This window comes from Uranotaenia lowii, chromosome 2 (genome assembly GCF_029784155.1).
Source record: "Uranotaenia lowii strain MFRU-FL chromosome 2, ASM2978415v1, whole genome shotgun sequence".
Lineage (NCBI taxonomy): Eukaryota > Metazoa > Arthropoda > Insecta > Diptera > Culicidae > Uranotaenia > Uranotaenia lowii.
The window spans coordinates 288392892-288409632 of NC_073692.1; the positions used below are offsets into that span (position 1 = coordinate 288392892).

The window sequence follows — 16741 nt, forward strand, 5'->3', positions numbered from 1 at the left end:
ACTTTGACGTAGGTTTCGTCGTCTATTACCACGCAGCCAAACTTCGTCAGCATCGTCGTGTACAGCCTCCGGGATCGCGCTTTGGCCGTCGTATTTTGTTTATCATCGCAATTTGGAGTCACTACCTTCTTGTTAGGCGATAGTCCGGCTCGTTTTTTGGCTCGATGCACGGTTGTAGACGATACTCCAAGCTTATTTGCGGCATCTCGGAGAGAGAGGTTAGGGTTTCGCTTGAAACTACCGGCAACTCTCTTTGTCGTCTCAGCGGCTTCCGGTTTTCGATTTCCCCCCGATCCAGACTTCCTGGCTGTCGACAAACGTTCCCCAAACACTTTAATTACATTTGTGACGGTTGATTTGGCAACTTTCAGCGATTTTGCCAGCTTTGCGTGCGAGTAGCTCGGATTTTCGCGATGCGCGAGCAAAATTTTGATACGCTGCTCTCTTGGGCGGTATTTTGACAACTGAAGAGTGAATTCCAAATTCAAAATAGGAGCAACACACACACACACCTTCAAAATGAGGGGCGTTCAGGTTTTTTAAATGCAAAATTGAAAGAAATACGACAAGTTGATATTGACCAATTTTTGACCATATCACCCTTTAACAAAAAGCTTGACAACGACGACATTGCGTAATATTTTGTAGAAAATTGGTAGAAGATTGACGAAAAGGTTCAAATTTGACTCGACAATGAAACATAACTAAGACGAGCGTTTTCAAAAATTTGCAAATTATTCACCTGATCCTTTTTAAAATGGATCAAATAATGCTCAGGAGCGAAACCAACACTACTAATATTATTCGTGTTGGTTTTTTTTCCTCATTTGAATTACTTGAATCGGAGAAAACCTAACAAAGAATATAAATAATTCAGTTGTTATCTCATCCGGTGTCTGATCGCCGGTGAGACCACGAAGTACAACTTTAAAAGGACGATTACTTTTAGTGTCGTAAGTGAAAAATTGATGTTTTTTTTTATACAAATAGTTTAAATTTTGTTGAAAATCTTTTAAAGATTCCGCCAATATACGAGCAGTTACCCTTTGACCGATCTGAAAAGAAATCTTCACATCCTTGACGGAAGTGACGATTTCTTTCCGAAAGGCATTGAAGTCCGGAATCGTGACCGTAATTGGTGAAACCTTTTTGTTTTTAAGAGTATAAGAAGAAGAAGGTTTCTTAGTACTCTTATCAGAATTAAATATGAATAATTCCTCATCACCGATGTTATGAAGGACATCAAATGAATTAGAAATTTCAACTTTTTTGGGCGATGGACCTGAATTAGTTTCGGCAATCCGTTTTCTTCCGGCTCTTGAGCCGGCCGATGACTTCCCCATGCTGGAAAGAAAAGAGAAAATTATGAATAAAAGAAAATGAAAATAATTTTAGCACTGAAAGTGCTGATTGAAAAACAGGTAAATAAATAATGTAAAATGTTCCTGCAGGTACACAGCAACGATACGATGCTCCGGCGTACGTGTTGACGGCTCAACGGTACAGATGGAAGTGGCAAAATTACTACTTTTCTCACAGTCTTTATTCGACGATTATCCAATTTTTTGTTTTGATTTTAATACTTTTATTTTTTTTTATTTACCCTTAAAGAACTTATCAAAAAACTAACTAAATTATGTTCGATTTGTAAAAATCAGACTATCTGGGTGTCGAAACAGCTTTCAGAGCATATTTTCCTTATAAAATTTTACATAAAATCTAATTATGTGACGTGAATTAATTCATTCGCGCTGTCGTAACTCATCTGGATTCCAACCGATTTCCATGAAATTTAGTGTTTCAGAATCGTCTCATTATTTTCAAAGAAGATATTTTTTTTAAGTTTTAAAATGGCAAAGTTTTCTTGTAAAATTAGAAGTTTACTTCTTTGTGACGTGAATTCACTCATTTGCGACTGTTTTTGTTCGCTTTTGAAAACAACCCCATTGGATATAAACCTATTATTTTTTCTACACAATGAAGCAATATTTGCAGTATTTCCAAAACGTATTGAATATCAATTCATACATTTTAATTAATTATTTTGTAAAAGTTGTAATAATTTACACTATATAAAACAATAATATAAAACATAGTAAAAAAATGTTTTTCTCTTTTTTCCGTTGATTTTGTATGATTTGAATAAGAAAATTATTGACAAGTTCGAGATGTTTTGATACGCTAACGGATGAACATCACTTGTGAGAGGTACAAGCGCGGAGAGGATTGTGTCATTATATATTGAAGATATGGCTTTCCCCCAGTTTCCTTTGTTTTTTCAAATTATTGTGAAAAATGAATTGTCGGACTGAGACTGAAATATCGAGTCATTTTAATTTTCTTCAAGGTAATGCCAAACATGGAATGTGGTAAACTCCGCGAATCTGTTTCGAGATATGTAAGTATAAGTTTGACCAGAAACTAATGAAAGTTAAAAATCTTATAGATTCACCATCACAAAGAAAATTTATTTCGAACAACAATTCAACACTGAATAGGTTTCATAAACGATCTTTATTATGAATTCTCTGGAGCCCTCTTTTTTTATAGCGGCTACACTTAACTGGCATCACTTTCTGGCTCCAGAGATTATGCCGGGGGAGCACTTGGTTCGGATTTCTGTTATGCCGCACGAAACCGATTGGGCTGCCCAACATCCAAAAGGGAAAGACTTTTTCCCCGTGGCATCGCCAGCATGTTGGTTCAGTATACTCCGAGTCGTCTGTACGTTAACAACACATGTGCCAGTAAGGTCTAGGTGCGGTGCGCGGATATACTATTTTCAGCTGCTGCAAGATCCAAACAGCTGGTTCCGGTTGCTTCCTCACGCTTGCTTCCTCCTGTTGTCGTTCATATTGGCTGGATATTGTTTGGCCCTGGATCCTGCCGATAAGTCGGGAATGTGTTCCTACTACTTGCTGCACACCATCACCGTGAGCTTTGAGAGTGTGTGGTAATTTGATTCGGACTATGTAAGTGACTGGAGAGTGGCCGGATTTCTTCTTATTGCTGCCTCAACCCCAACGGATTTGTATCTGGTGTGATCTACATACATAGTTAGTGTGGCTGTTGGACTTCTTTGGCCTGTGGGGGTTGTTTGTTCAAAATATTCAATCCTGTCTATAGTGGCTTTGGCGCGCTTGGCCGAATCGTGAGTGACATAGTGTAAACATATTTATCGTCGCGCTGAATTATTAAGTGGATTTCGGAGGTCGAAATTTAGCAGCTTGCAGCTTGAAGTGTTTGCATCCCGCGTGTTTCGTTTTTCACGATTGGTGAACCATTTCCTAAGAGGCGCTCTTGATTACATAAGTACTTTGGCAAACAAGCCCTCGAACCTCGGAAGGGGGCAAGCTTTTCCCTTCGTTTGAAACAGCTGTTTTCTTTGGAGCTTCCATTGTTGAGGCTAACTTTGTCCTATCATCTTGATTGGCAGTGATTGGTCTGGAAACTGACAAGTTGAAGTGGCTAACTTTTACTGTGAGTGTGAATAATTGTAAGATTTTCCCGTTCTGCTTTGACCAAAGTTTCGCGATTCCCAACGATTAACTTCGGAAAAGCGAGGGTGTTGGAAGAAATTTATCAACGCAAACGGAAGCCAGATAGGATTAACTACTCGCAGCTACAATCGGTGAGTGATTGGCTTAATGAATCCTTCTAAATGGTCGGCGAAACACCTACCCTTGAATTAATTTCTTCAATTTCTGTTTCACTGCGGGGTTTATTTATACTTCATCTCGAAAGGCAAACGACAATAATCTAATCAACAGTTTCATCGCTGAGGCGTAGTTACATCTTCTGGGAATTTCCAAGCGAAGCAGAAACAATTTGCATACATTTAATGTTTTGCCCAACATATTGTCAGCGTTTATTTGTCTTTTCGGTACAAACAAATCATATTTGCGAGATGTTTCTGAAAACTTTGGCTTTGCTGATGCTTTTAAACATTTTTTTTTTGCTCTTGAATAATCCATTTATATTCATTGAAAAGGGTCCTGGTCCAGGACCCCTTGAACCCGTTATTCTAATGCTGAGTTTAGTTTTCAAATAAATCTAAACAGGTCTACAAAACTTACATTTTTCCAGGGTGCCTTGGATATTAAAACTGAGTTTGAATAATTGGTAAACGTCGAAACGAAATATGCCATCAGTTTTGTATTCCTATCAGCTTTAGTTTCGGAAATTCGAGGGTTAACTTTTAAAAAAATGATCCTTCAATTTTTGAAGTGTTGAACAAGTTGCACTTGTTCTGGATGATACTATAATTTTTTGGGTCTGTTTGTTCTGGAGCCCCAAGTAACATTTGAAGTTTTATTGCAGGCTTCGAAATCAACTTTGGGTTTTATAAGAGGCTTGAAGAATTTTACAAAACTATCGGTGTTACTAGGGGTGTCTTATTGTTTAAGATTCTTCTTTTTGTAGGTGTGTAATTTACATTAGCTTTTCTTTTTTTTTGTAATTTCTTTATTTGAAACGGCTCATACCTTTAGGCTTTTAGGAGCCAAACTCGTTTTGTTTGATTACAATTGTGTGCTTATATCTAGTTCACTTTTTGAAGAAAAGATAGAAGATAGATAGGGAAATGTGAAAATAAAAAGAATTATAGACGAAGATCAATAGCTTTTAGGAAAAGATATATTTCGAACATGTAGTCCCAGTCTATCACAGCCAGCACATCTCTCACTGGAACATAGGGTGGTTTTCCTCGGGCCCTAAGGGAGTCTATAAAATTCGTTCTGGCGACAAGATGGACCTCGCACGACCAAACAATATGCTCGATGTCATGGTAACCTTGGCCACAACCACATAGATTGCTGCCAGCAATATCAAAACGATAGAGTACCGCGTCTAAGGAACAATGATTGGACATGAGACGGGAAAATATACGAATAAAATCCCGACTCAAGTTCAATCTATTAAACCATGGTTTAAGGCTTACCTTTGGGATAATCGAGTGGAACCACCGACCCTGCTCATCCTCGTCCCATTTGCGCTGCCAGTTGACAAGAGAGTTTCTTCGAGCCAAATAGTAAAATTCGCTGAAGACGATTTTACGTTGATACGTGTCGCCTTCCATCGCTCCCACCTTTGCCAGAGAGTCTGCCTTCTCATTGCCCACTATCGAGCAATGAGAGGGAACCCAAACAAAGGTGATGGCAAAGCGACGTTTTGATAAAGCACTCAAATTATTTCGTATCTTCTCGAGGAAGTACGGCGAGTGCTTTCCCGGTTTTATCGAATGGATTGCTTCAACAGAGCTCAGACTATCCGTTACAATATAGTAGTGTCCATCTGGCCGTGATGCGATACTGTCCAAAGCCCAGTGAATAGCTGCTAACTCCGCTACATATACAGAGCATGGTGGCTGAAGACTGTGAGAAGCGCTAGATATTTCGTTGAACACTCCAAATCCTGTTGTTTCCTCTATAAGAGATCCATCGGTAAAGTACATTTTATCAGCATCGACGTGTCTATATTTAGCTTCGAAAATTCTTGGAATCAGAAGAGGGCGATGCGAGACCGGGATTCCACGAATTTCCTGCTGCATAGACAAATCAAACTGGACAGAAGAATGATCGTAGTCTGGGCTACAAACACGAGTTGGAGAATACGAAGAAAAGTTTACCTGCATTGACATGAGGACATGGTATATAGACATAAATCTAGTATGAAGATTTTGCTCAAGTAACCTTTCGAAATTCACAATCACCAATGGGTTCATGACCTCACACCTGATGAGGAACCGGAGTGATAGTAAATTGAATCGATCTTTAAGAGGAAGTATTCCTGCCAAAACTTCGAGACTCATGTTATGCGTTGAGGGCATACAGCCCAGAGCGATGCGGAGGTAGCGGTATTGGATACGCTCGAGTTTGATGAGGTGAGATTTGGCAGCTGACTGGAAGCAGAAGCTACCATATTCCATCACTGAGAGAATAGTTGTTCGATACAATTTTAAAAGATCTTCTGGATGGGCTCCCCACCAGGTGCCAGTGATTGATCGGAGAAAATTGATTCTTTGTTGGCATTTTCCTTTCAGATACTCAATATGGGCTCTCCAGGTACATTTGGAATCAAACCAAACCCCAAGATACTTAAAACACCTCGATTGAGTGATCGTTCTGCCTAGGAGTCGAAGCTTAGGTTGAGCAGGTCTATGTTTTTTAGAGAAAACAACCATCTCCGTTTTCTGTGGGGAAAACTCAATCCCAAGCCCCAAAGCCCAGGAAGACAATCTGTCTAAAGTATCTTGTAAAGGTCTGTGCAGATGAGACTCGGAGGATCCTGTTACAGACACCACGCCGACATCTGCAAGTTGTCTTAGAGTGCAGCCTTCAGAGAGACAACTGTCGATGTCACTGACGTAAAAGTTGTACAAAAGTGGACTCAAACATGAACCCTGAGGGAGGCCCATGTAAGAGGTTCTTCTAACTGCAATATCTCCGTGAGCAAAGTTCAGATGTTTCTCACAAAGCAAGCTGTATAAGATGTTGTTCAATAGTGGAGGCAGACCCCGGGAGTGCAACTTGTCTGACAACACCTCTATTGATACTGCATCAAAAGTTCCCTTTATGTCTAGAAACACTGAAGCCATTTGCTCACGTTTTGCGTACGCCATTTGTATCTCTGAAGACAGCAAAGCAAGACAATCGTTTGTCCCTTTGCCCCTTCGAAACCCAAATTGAGTATCTGAAAGGAGACCATTTGCTTCTACTCATTTATCCAAACGAAACGAACGAAATTTTCTCCATCAACTTGCGTATACAAGACAACATCGCTATTGGACGGTACGAATTCGCATCGGACGCTGGTTTTCCGGGCTTTTGGATAGCGATAACTCTTACTTGTCTCCACTCTTGGGGAACAAATTAGCTTTTCTTGTTCTGTGTCATGTAACATAATAAGTATAATTTAAGTTCAGCGCTGTTAGGAATTTTTTTTTTTTTTTAATTTTATTTGAGACTTTTTAAACACTTAGTGTTCATTCGAGTCTTAACTTATAAAATACTTAAAATTAATTACATAAAGCCTTAAAACTAACACAATATTCTGATTTTTATAATTTTTTTATAAGACCACTTGATTTTATAAATTTTATTAGTTTTTGTTCTGCTTCTGGGGTGTATGCCAAAATATCGCCTATCGTTGTTCCAATTTCGCATTCTTGCCTTTGACTTTCGTATTTTTTGCAGTCCAGTAGAAGGTGTTTAACGGTTCTTCTTACTCCACATACTTCGCAGTTCATGTCGCTTTTATCAATCAAGGATCTGTGAGTTTCCCATGAATGTCCTATTTTTAAACGTCGAATCGCAACTTCTTCTCGTCTTGACGTGGTATTGTATTCCCAATGGCGTGTTGTGCATCTTATCTCCCTAAGTTTATTGTCTGCTGTATTTGTCCACTCATTATCCCATAGAATGCCAACTTTTCTTTTAATTTCATTAATTATGTCTTGTTGAGGAGTAGGAATTAAGGAAGGTTCTAGAGTCAATCCGTTTCTAGCCGCAAGATCAGCCTGTTCATTACCAAAAATGCCCCTATGACTAGGGACCCAAAACAAGTCTATATGCATATTTTCTCGGACAATTTTTGTTATATTTTGGACCCAGGGGTGTCGACTGTCACATGATTCAACAGCTAGCAAAACGCTAGCGGAATCAGTGAATACGACGTGTGGTAAGGTGGCATTTTCAATTTTTTTTAATACTGTCATTAAACCGAAAGCCTCTGCGGAGAAAATACTAATGAAGTTAGGAAGTGGAAGGGATTGGGAAATGCAATTTTGGGGATGGAAAAGTCCTGCAGAAACAGCGTTACTTGTTTTTGAGCCATCAGTGAAGTACTTTAAATGATTTTGAAAATTTAGATCTACAATTTTTTGAAAATTTTTCTGGATGACAATATTTGGTAAATTTTTATCACGGTAAGCTAACATATCCCAATTGATTCTAGCAGGTGTTGAACTCCATTTGTATGAGTATTTTTGTGAGTTTTCCGAAGGTGGTAAAACCCAGTTTAATTGAAATTCTAATTCTTGTTTCTTTGTTATAAAAATAGAGTAGTTCATAACTCTTCTGACATTTTCATTTTCAACATTATGAAACCTAATGAAAAATTTTGCAGTGTTGTACAGCATGGCGTATTCAAAAGGTGGAAGACCTGATTCAGCCATAATACTTTTGATTGGGCTAGAGCAAAAGGCTCCTATAGCTAGTCTAACAACTTTATTGTAGATTACTTCGAGCTTTTTTAAAAGACTTTTGTTACAGAAAATTAATACAGGAATTGCAAAGAAAAGTCTACTAAAAACAATACTTTTCCCTATGTTAAGAATTACATTAGATTGACCTCCAGTTTTTATATTTGATATTGCTTTCAGTATATTACATCTTTTATAACATGTCATTACAGTTTGTTTTATAAATGGTAAAAAGCTCAAATTAGGTACTAAAACTACTCCGAGCCATTTAACTTCTTCTACATTGTTTAGTTGGGATCCGTTCAATTCTAAGATATTTGGAATGACAGTAGTTTTTTTCTTTGTGAAACGCATAACAACAGTTTTTTCTGGAGAAATCCTAAAACCTGAGCGATTAGACCAGTTTCCTATTTTTGTAAGAGCTTTTTGCAGTTTATTCCGCAATAAATTTCCATTTTTTCCGGATACATACAAAACGATATCGTCTGCAAAAACTAGAATCTTAACATCACGTGGAATGTACCTAAATACAGAATTGATTGCTATCAAAAACAGATGAACACTTAAAACCGACCCTTGAGGAACACCATTTTCTAATAATTTGGTATCCGACGTGCAATTACCAACTATAACTTTAAAAGTACGCTCTTGAAGGAAATTTTTAACGAATCGAAACATATTTCCACCAATTCTCCAATCTTTTAATTGCTTGAGTATCAAAAAACGCCAAGTTACATCGTAGGCCTTCGAAATATCTAGGAAAACAGCATCGGTAATATGTCTTCTCCTAAACGACTCTTTTATATCACCTATCAGTGTTATTACATGTTCGTCCATTGATCTACCCTTCTGAAAAGCTAATTGTCGTGGATCTATCAAATTTCTTTTGTGTAACTCTGATGCAAGTCGGGAAGAAACCATCCTTTCCATTACTTTGGAAGGACAGGCAATCAAAGAAATGGGACGTATATTTTTAGGGTCAGTATGAATCTTATTTGGTTTCGGGATAGGTACAACGAGTGACTCTCTCCATATTTGAGGGAAAATATTTTCTGTCCAAAGATGGTTGTATTCTTTAAGGAGTGTGTGTTTTGCATGAAAAGGAAGATGTTGCAACATGGAGTAATTTATGTTGTCAGGCCCACAACTTTTACCTTTGCCCTTGTCAAGAGCTATCATTAATTCTTCGATAGAGAAAGGATTGTTATATAATTCATTTTCAGAAAAATTGCAAGAAATTGGTTGCTCTTTAATATTTTTATAAACTAAAAATTCGGAATCGTAAGAAGAACTGCTAGAGTTCTCAGCAAAACATTCAGCAAGTGTATTGGCTATTTTCAAAGGATCATCAGTAAGTCCTTCAGTGGTTTCTATGATCGTTATTTTGGATGTTTTATTGATTCCCCGAAGCGCTCGAATACGCCCCCACATTTCGCAAGGCGGTGTGTCAGAATTGAAAGTTGAAGTATAAGTTTCCCATGATTCTTTTTTTGCGTTCCACACTATTTTACGTGACTCGGATCTAGCTTTTTTAAATTCTTCGAGAAAACTAGCATATTCAGGATGATCTTTTCCAATATTCCTAAGAGCCCGAAGAGCTTTTCTTCTTCGCTTAATAGCGGAGTAAACTGTTTCTGACCACCAAGGAACTCTTTTCTTAGGAGGGATTTCTGAAGTTCGAGGAATAGATTGGTGGGCTGCATCAAAAATAATACTACTTATTTCTTCTATTGTCGCTGAGCCCCCTGCTGGAAGATTTTCGTCAATTACTCTTTCGAAAGTATTCCAATCTGCTGCTTTTGTAACCCAATTAGAACGTCTATTTATACTGTTTATATTTTCATTATCAATGGAGATCATTATAGGAAAATGATCACTTTCATATAGATCGTCTAAAACTTTCCATGAAAAATCAATTATTTTTTCTCCTTTGCCTATTGACAAGTCTATACTAGAAATATTTCCTGAGTTTATACAGAAGTGAGTTCCAGAGCCATTATTTAATAAAATCAGATCGTGTTCGTCAATTATTTCTGAAATAATATTTCCAGATCTGTTTGCTTCGGAGCTTCCCCAATCAGGATGACAAGCATTGAAATCTCCTAATATTAAAAAAGGTGGTGATAAAGATTTAACTAGATTCGAAATTTCAGATTTGTTCCAATGTCCATTTCGGAGGTAGAGGGATACTATACTTAATTTAAAAGGATATAAAATTTGGATTGCAACAGCTTGTAGTTGTGTATCTAAAGGTAGTTGAGCATGTGGGATATTTTCTAATATTGCAATAGAGACTCCACCCCAAGTTGAGTTGTAGTCCACACCTTTTTTGTCATAAACAAAAAAGTTTTTTAATTGAAAGGATTTTTTATGATGAGTTTCTTGTAACGCTATGATATTTGGGTTATAATCAAAAATAAGATGCTTTAATTCATTTCGATGAGAGTTCAAACCATTCAAATTCCATTGTAAAATGTTGAAAATGAAAGTTATGAAAAAAGAAAAGTTAAATAAAATAAACATTTTAAATATTATCTATAAACATATCATCAACGTCATCATCGAACATATCGGCATCACTGCGAGAATCAATTGTTGGACTAGATTTCCGGATATGTTTGCTAGGTGGTTCCTTACTATTAGGTGAAAGAGGGTTCTTCACAGGAGATCGTGAATTTGTTGATCGATTTATGTTCGGAGAGTATTGATCGTTTCTTCTAGTTTTAGGGTTTTGTTTAGTTTCGGATATCACAATATTCGTATTCGATTTAGGTTGAGTATTTTCAGAGCTTTTTAGTGGGGTGAGAGGGACAAGATTTTCCGAGAGAGCAATTGGAGATTTGTTGGTAGTAATTGATGAGTCAGTTGAACTTGCGGCTGGAATAGATTGGGATTTATGTTGAGTGTTTTCAGAGCTTTTTGGTTGAGTGAGAGGGACAATAACTTTCGAGAGAGCAATTGGTGACTTGTTAATTATTATTGGTGAATCAATTGAACTAGCGAGAGGAAGAGATTGAGATTGACAAGAGCATTTGCAACCACACTGAACAAAATCGGGCTATAAGGTTTATTGGGAATTTTAGTGTTTTTGCACTAAAGGAAAATCCAATACTTTTTACGAATGCATGGTCGAAATAGGGGTGATAAATTTTATAGGAAATTTCAATGAATTTTAAAGTGCGCCAAGATGATATAATTTACTATTAAAAGAAGTAAAATCAACAGTACATAGATGTAATAAAAAATGTCGTAGTTCAATTTATTCTTAAATTTAAGTTTTTTTCCCTGCTGCGCAAATAAATGACATCATTGAGATTCATTATACAAATTTTATTGATAGAAGATAAATCCCGTCTAAAAAAATATATCCAGCTCTGGCCTCTGTATGTTATAGAAAATTTTACGTTAAAACAATTGAACATTTTCTGGATTCGGTTTTTGTTCTCAGCCGTTCTGTTGAAGTATGAGGATTCACCTCGCCGTCTCGTAATCCGTTTTCATGTCATCATCTGAAATCAACATTAATTATAATATCACTAATCGTTGAAAATGCATGTATGTTAATTTTCAAAACTTACCGATTAAAAACTTTCCGTAATCGCGAAGGTACAGGTCCGGAAGTTCTTCTGGTCCGGGTTACTCCAGTGTCATAAAAGATATCATTCAAAGAGGCAAATCTCGCTGGGAGTTGAATAAAGGAACACCGGCATTGAACTACTTTATGAAGTTGTAGTTTAATTATTCCCCCTATGCTGATGTTGAATGATGAACATTTTGAGCTTCCGCCTGATCAAAATCTTGCACCCACAAGTTACTCTGGCCAGATGTCAAATTTAAGTTATTATTATCCTTCCGTTTAAATCAGATGAAAGCTTGAAAAAATAAATTCAATAAAAACTATATTTTCAATTCAATCGAGAAGTTATGATTACTTACATACTCAAAACATTTTGATTTTTTTTTCTCCCTAGTTGTTTGATTCTCCGCCGCTTAAGGATTTTTAGATTCCGCACTGTGGATAGTCTTAGAACGGCCCGTTTTCAGGGCTCATTCTAGACTGATTCTGTTGACACGCACGCACCAATCTGATGCATAAACTAATTATCTTAGAAACACATTTCCGTTCTATTTTGCTGCATTTTATGTTAACCGGCACCTAGACTTACTTCCTCCAAGTCAAAACATGTACCGAAACTAAACGAACAAAGGTACTGGATTTTTCTATACATTTCAAAAAGCACTACAAGCTTATTAGATTCATTGGATTTTCTAGTACTTTTTACTGGATACTGTCGAATATCGACAAACTTGTAAAAAGTATTGGGTTATGTAATATTTTTTACTGAATTTACCATTAGTATCTATCAAACAGTAAAATCATAAAAATTATTAAAATGAGCCTATACATTTTATAGCCCGATTTGGTTCAGTGCACATTGGCGGAGAGGAAGTGGGACAACTTGGGAAACGTTTAATCGATTAGAGATATTTCTTGAAGCATCTAAATATGATTTATGTTCATTTCGTTCAGCATAAATGCGGCGAGCTGAGGGGTAGGGAATGTCGTTATCGATTTTAATTTTCACGATGGCTGCTTCAGATTTGAAAACAGGGCAAGAGGAAGATGTAACGGGATGGGGACCAGAGCAATTAATACATTCAGGAGGAAGTGCACATTCATCGCCATGAAAATCTTTTCCACAGTTCTTACATTTTTTACTTTTTTCACATTTGTGTGCGACATGGCCATACTCAAGGCATTTTGAGCAGCGAATAGGACGGGGATAATATGTTCGTGTTGGTTTTTTTGTAAATCCGAATTTTATAAAAGCCGGAGCCGTTTTCTGCCTAATAGTCAGCACAATGCTATCGGTGTTGACTAGCTTTTCACCCACCTTCTTTTTTATACGGTCTACCTGTACCACGTGTTGATCTCGTAACTCCTCCAAAATGATTTTATCATCAACGCTCTTCACCTCCGGGGCAAAAATCACTACCTTGCAGAAATTCAGCGACGGATGCTCGAAGGTTTTGATCCGGGTACCATCAGCCAGTTGAGACAGTTGAAGTAGTTTCTCACGTTTTGTTCTGCCTCTTATTTTTAGAACAATACGTGCGCCATTTTGTTCTGTACGTGAATCCTCCACATCTCCAATTGAATTGATGATGGATCGATGAATTAGGAATGGTGATACATCGGCCAAGGAAAAATTTTTCTTATCACTTTCCGCTTTTTCTTTATCGAATTCCACAACAATGTAGCAAACTTCGCCACGATTTGCGATTAAAGATCCCAGAGCTGGGAAATCGTCTCCTCTACGAAACCCCTCTGTCGCCATAGCGACGAGGCTGATTTTTAACGTTCAAACACACTCTACTTTTTTTTTCTAGGTTATTTCGTCAACCTTGAAAACTCTTCACGAGCGAGAAAATAAAGAACAAAGAACAAAAGACTTTCTCAAAACAACTAATAGATCAAAGGAAACGTCCGATCACGATGCTGGTTGAGATAAGACTGGTGTTAGGAATTTAAATTAGATTCTTTGTGAAATTTTACACTTTACAGCTCATTTGGTCAACTTTAAGACCACATTAGCTGATAATTTATATGGTCGCTGGAGGCAGGCCAAGGAACAAATACAGTATCCAAGGTTTTGCTCAGGAACACATCGTTTTTGGAGCTACCGTAAAAGAGTGTTTCACGTCAAATCTGGACAGGGAAAAATTTGTTTATATCTAACCACATAAGCACATGTTTAATCTTCCAGAAAACCGTTCATGATTGTTTTGATAAAAAATTTGCTCAAAAAGTTTCGTTTTCAGACGCAATAAGAACTTCTAACTCAATTTAAGTTTTTTGTCGATAAAGTTAATAATTCTGGGAAAAAATCGGTCTTTTTTCAACGAAATCCAGTCAACCAGGCCGGCCCGGACCTTGTCCAAATTTTGTGTCAAATATACAGACAAATCCGGATAAAATCTGGCAAACTGATATACTTAGTTCTAGCAGACGATTATTGCATACTCAAAAGCGCTTAGGCTTAATCCATAAATTACGCAACGCAAAAATCATTATGCTTTTTGACCTCCTCTCCCTCCTATGTCACTATGGCATAGTAATTTTCAGTTTTTTATTTCAACAAGCATTGTTTATTGATTTTTCCAAAGAGGTGGAAAATGTATGTTAATTGGCATGATTGGAATCAAACTATCCATTACAACGTTTCAGTGTCAGAATTTTCCCGAACTTTTTCTTGCTTCTCAACAATTAAGCTTATCGACCCCCTTCTGCTTGTTTTAAGTTCCCTTTGTTATACAAGCAGAATAGATTGATATGTAATATTTACTCCAAAATTTAACATAAGCGAGTTTGTACGAAGATTTTGCGAAAAAGTAACATAAATTTCAAAAGTTCCTCATGACCTTTGCCATGAGGAACTTTTGAAATTTATGTTGAATTTCAAAGAAAGAGGAAGCATTCAAACCAGTTTCTGATTTCAATTACTTTGGGGCTTACAGATAATAACAGTTCCTAAACAGTTTTCGGATTGCTTACTAACCAAACCGTTGATGACAAATCTTTTGATGACAAAACGTTAAAATATGTAGCTGGCTTGTACTCTGAAAAAGTTTTTTGAAAGGAGAAAAACGTTACATAATGCAGAGCTTATCTCCTTTAAGTAACAATTTGACAAGTTCGAGTTCACTCCTTCTCCCCCATAGGAGCGTTTATTAACTGACTTTGAATAAAAAAAAAAGAGTATACCCATTTCTTGATCGAAAAAGAATACATGTACTTTTATTGTTTTTTTTTTAGAGAAACCACTGCAATCAGTTGTTATTGTTAGAGTTAGATCTTGTGTACCATGCCTCCGCGTTTTTTACTATGAGGTGCTGGGGACTCAGCAAACAAAAAATCGCATTAGATCAAATTGTTAAAAATATTACTGCGAATCGCAATTCTTACCAAATTATTTAATAAAAAATCGTAAAAATGGTCACTTGAAGTCGGTTTAAATCGGATGTGATAAAAAATCCGCCATGTTTACATATTTTGAAGACGATTTTGCTAAATTTGTTCTCCCGCACAAGCTTTAAGTGAGAAAACAGCCTCTTTGCGATAAAATTCTCGTACTTTTTATAATACCTTCAAGCCTTCAACAATCGAATCGAATCGAATCAACCAAACAATAGCAACATTCTTTGGAATCTTTTAGCATTGTCGGAGACATTCGCGACTGACTGACGGAAAGGATTGAGGTCGTGGGAGGGAATTTCGAGCCAATCTGAATCATTTGAAACTTTTTTCGATTGATGTTGTTGCCAAGATACATATAAGCATAGATTGCTTCTACTTGTTATTCAGGTGGTTCGATTTGATTAGTTATTAAGCAGGGTTGATGCTTTGAAGATTTTTTTTAAAGTACGGGAGTTTTATTGTCACCCTGAATTACCTCAAACTTTTCCTTGACCGTCACGTTTAGGTTTTTAGGATTCTGTTTGAAGTCATTGTAGGGATGAGATTAAGATGCAGAAAAAAAATGATTTTTTTTCTATATAAATAAACTAAAATTAAAGTTCAATTTGGCAACACTGAAGAAGTTAAAATACATTTCTATGGCAACGTTTTATATTTTGGCAGCACTAGGCAAAACACACAAAATAAAGTCAGTCATTGATCTATTCTTGTGAACCGACAGACGCATCTTAGTGAATCTCTGAATTGAGATTAGTAAGAATTCGGCAATGACGTGGTTGGTAGAATCAGCAGATTTTCAAGGCTGTTGCTACGATTGTTTGTTTCTGATTAGGCCACCGGTAAAAAGACGGATTGGCTGAGCGAGCGCAGATTTTCATGGCTGCAGCTACGAAAAAAAGGTTCTGATTCAGCCACCGGTAAACAGACGAATTGGCTCAAGGTGCGGAGATTTCCATGGCTGCTGCTACGAAAAAAAATGTTTCTGATTCGGCACCGGTTAAAAGGCGGCTTGGCTCAAGGAATGCAGATTTTCATGGCTGCTACTACGATTGTTTGTTTATGTTCCGGCTCTGGTAAACAAATACAGAGTGGCAGGAAAAACACAGATTGGAATGGTTGTTGCTAAGAATGTTATCAGATTGTTCCGGCTATGGCGAACAAAGACGGAGCGGCTGAAAAGCACAGATTGGAATGGCTGTTGCTAAGAATGTTTTAGAATTGTTCCGGCTCTGGTAAACGAAGACAAAGCGGCTGGAAAAGCGCAGATTGGAATGATTGTTGCAAAGAATGTTTTCAGATTGTTTCAACTTTTCTAAAAAAAAGACAGAGCGGTAGAAGAAGTACAGATTTGAAAGGTTTTTGCCAATTGGGATGTAGAATTAAGATGAAGGATACATGGGAAAATAAACAACAGTTTTAGCTAAGAATGGAATGTAAAATTAATATGAAGTTTATTTGTAAAAATCAAATTTAGTTTTAGAGAAAAACAAAAATCTATAAATAGAGGTGAGAAGGAATGTAGCGATGAGATGAAATTCAGAAAAAAAAGTTTTTTTTTATGA

At 37.0% G+C, this 16741-nt stretch overlaps 1 protein-coding gene and 1 long non-coding RNA gene across 3 annotated transcripts in view; one reads left to right on the forward strand and one right to left on the reverse strand.

Moving 5' to 3' along the window:
* The first annotated feature begins 2723 nt into the window (after positions 1 to 2723).
* Positions 2724 to 16741, forward strand: part of LOC129744610 (synaptotagmin-5) — a 65307-nt gene continuing 51289 nt past the window's right edge. For both annotated transcript variants that reach the window (XM_055737228.1, XM_055737229.1), the window contains exon 1: positions 2724 to 3631. The gene's annotated coding sequence lies outside the window, so the exon portion shown is untranslated. The remainder of the gene's footprint in view (positions 3632 to 16741) is intronic.
* On the reverse strand, positions 11579 to 12465 carry LOC129744611 (uncharacterized). The gene is made up of 3 exons (XR_008736955.1): positions 12137 to 12465; positions 11779 to 12072; positions 11579 to 11709 (listed from the first exon to the last, which is right to left on the reverse strand). It is a non-coding gene; the product is annotated as an uncharacterized LOC129744611 (long non-coding RNA).